This window comes from Vombatus ursinus, unplaced genomic scaffold (assembly GCF_900497805.2).
Source record: "Vombatus ursinus unplaced genomic scaffold, bare-nosed wombat genome assembly UNPS02014910.1, whole genome shotgun sequence".
Taxonomy (NCBI): Eukaryota; Metazoa; Chordata; class Mammalia; order Diprotodontia; family Vombatidae; genus Vombatus; species Vombatus ursinus.
The window spans coordinates 699,600-702,453 of record NW_020954688.1 but is presented as its reverse complement, the minus strand read 5'-3'; positions in this window follow the sequence as shown (position 1 = coordinate 702,453).

Sequence of the window (2,854 nt, the reverse complement as noted above, 5' to 3'; positions counted from 1 at the left end):
TGATAATATGTGGTGAAACAGAATGTTAATAAAATCTTAATAAAGATTTGGAAATAGCTCATCTTTCCTCTGAAAGATCAAGTGTGTGGGAAAGAAGCAAAAGAGAAAAGGAAGGAGATTACTAGGCTCAGCCTCAATAGCACAAGGGGTACCTCACTTTGCAATGGTGTCAGGGCATTTACTTCTCCTCACTCCATGAAGGCTGCTAGCTTTTTCCTCTTTTGAAAGTGGATTTATCATGGAAGTAGCAACAAGAGTTGGCAGCAGTCAACTCCAGCAACATCCCCTTGTTCTTGTCATAGCTGCTCTGATTCTCTCCTTAATGGTAGCACACCTAAGATCCAACATCCTATCCCTCTCCACGTTTGCTCATTTACTGAGGTAGTTAGGTAGTATAGTGAATAGAACTCTGAACTTGGAGTAAGGAAGACATGAATTCAGACATGGCTGGAATTAAGATGGCAAAGTAAGAGAAAGCAAGACAGTGTAGTTTCCTACCACATCTCCTCCACAAAGATTTATAAATAAAAAGTTACAGTGAGTCATTTATTTTCTAGTCCAGGGAGTCAGAAAGAAAGTCTTTGGACACTGGAGATGGAATCTAGTAAGAAGCATGATGCCATTGGGTAACTTTGTCATCCAATACCCAGTACTGGGTTCCAGTTCCAGGGCAAAGAGGAATGGTCTGAGAGTTGGACCTAGTTATGTACTGAGCAAGGAGCAAATTTTGGAAACAAACTGTAGTTATATAGTTCTCATCTCAAGAGCAGAGCAGGGACTTGGTTCTAGCCCACAACCCATGGTGGAAACCTGCAGTAGAATAACCAGAGCAAAACTCCCAAACCAAAGAGAAACTAGATGTTCAGTTGTTCTGAACCTGCAGAGCCTTCCTGGGCTAGTAGTGGCTGAATCCAGCAGCAGTTTACCTAAATTCTGAGCCAGGAGACAAACTGACAAATGCAAACCTGGATCAGCAACACGCAGAGATCAAACCAGGAAAGCAGAGGGTGAACCTTGCCCCAGAACACATCACTTTGGGAGCACTAAAAGCTTACAGGTCCCCAGGTTGAGCCATGAAATCATCAGAAAGACATGAAGACAGAAACTCAGGTCAGACATGCCTCCTAGAACTTCACAAAGCCCAGGCTAATACAAAATCCAAAGTCAAGAAGTAAGCTGGAAGAATGAACAAACAAACAAAGAATCCCTCTGAAAAGAGCTATCATGACAATAGGGAAGCTCAAAACACAAAGCCAGAAGAAGAGAATGACTAAAAAAAACAACAAAAAAAAAACTCTAAAGCAAAACCTCAAAGAAAAATGCAGTTTGAATACAAGTCCAACAAGAATTCCTAGAAGAGTTAGTTATTTTTCTAATGAGCTAAAAATGATTTAGAAAATTGAGAAAAGTAGAGGAAAATGGGAAAATAAGTGAGAGCTAAGGAAGAAAGAAAATTATTGGCTTGAAAAAAAGGTACAAAGTTTATCAAAGAAAATCATTCCATGAAAATTAGAATTTGCCAAAGGGAAGTTAATGACTCCACAAGATATAATGAAATAATGAAATAAAGTCAAAAGACAAAATAGAAGAAAATGTAAAGAGGAAAAACAAATGACCTGGAAAACAAAGTAAGGAGAGATAATTTAAGAATCATTGGACTACTGAAACCCATGAACAACAACAACAACAAAGAACCTGCACAACATACTTAAAGAAATCACAAAAGAAAACTGCTCAGATCTCTTAGAACCATAGTGCAAAGTAAAATTGAAAGAATCTACCATTACCTACTAAAAAAAAAAAAACTCCCAGGAATAATATAGCCAAAATCCAGAGGTCTCAGATCAACAAAAGAATATAATACAAGTAGCTAGGGAAAAAAAGGAATTCAAATATTGAGGAACCACAGTCAAGATCACATGTGATTCAGCAAACACCACATCAAAGGAGTGGAGAGCATGGAATATGATATTCCAGAAGGCAAAGGCTCTAAGCATACAATCAAAAATAAGTTACCCAAGAAACTAATCTTAGTCATTCTGGGGAAGAAACAGATCCTTAATGAAATTGGGAACCTACCAAGCTTTCCTGATTAAAAAAAAAAAACAAAATAAAAAAAAAAACAGAGCTGAGTAGAGAATTTAAATTACAAACACTGGAATCAAGAGGAACATAAAGATGTAAACATGAACAAATGACCATAAGAGACTAAACAAGGAAAAAAACTATATTCTTATATGGAGAAATGATATGTGTAGCCCTGAAGAACTTTATCATCATCAGGGATTATATAGGGAGTCTATATAGGCCAGGGAGCAATTTTTTTTAATATTTTAATTATCTCAAAAGATGAACAGAAAAGGTAGGCAAGAAGAACACACTGAGGGAAAAGGGAAGGGAAAGGAATAATGGGGAAAATTATCTCATTTAAATGGGGAATGCAAGCAGAAATCTATGCAACAGAGGGGAGCAAAGAGATTACAACTTATCTCAAGGATAACACATTATTACGAGGTAGGATTTGTACCAGGAATGCAGGCCTGGTTCAATATTAAGAAAACTATCAGCATGATTGATCATATCAACAACAAAACTAACAAAAATCATATAATTATGTCAATAGATGCAGAAAAAGCATTTGACAAAATACAACACCCATTCCTATTAAAAACACTAGAGAGCATAGGAATAAATGGAGTCTTTTTTAAAATGATAGATAGCATCTATCAAAAACCATCAGCAAGCACTATATGTAATGGGGATAAGCTAGAAGTATTTCCAATAAGAGCAGGGGTGAAACAAGGATGTCTATTATCACCACTGTTATTCAATATTGTGCTATAAATGTTAGCTG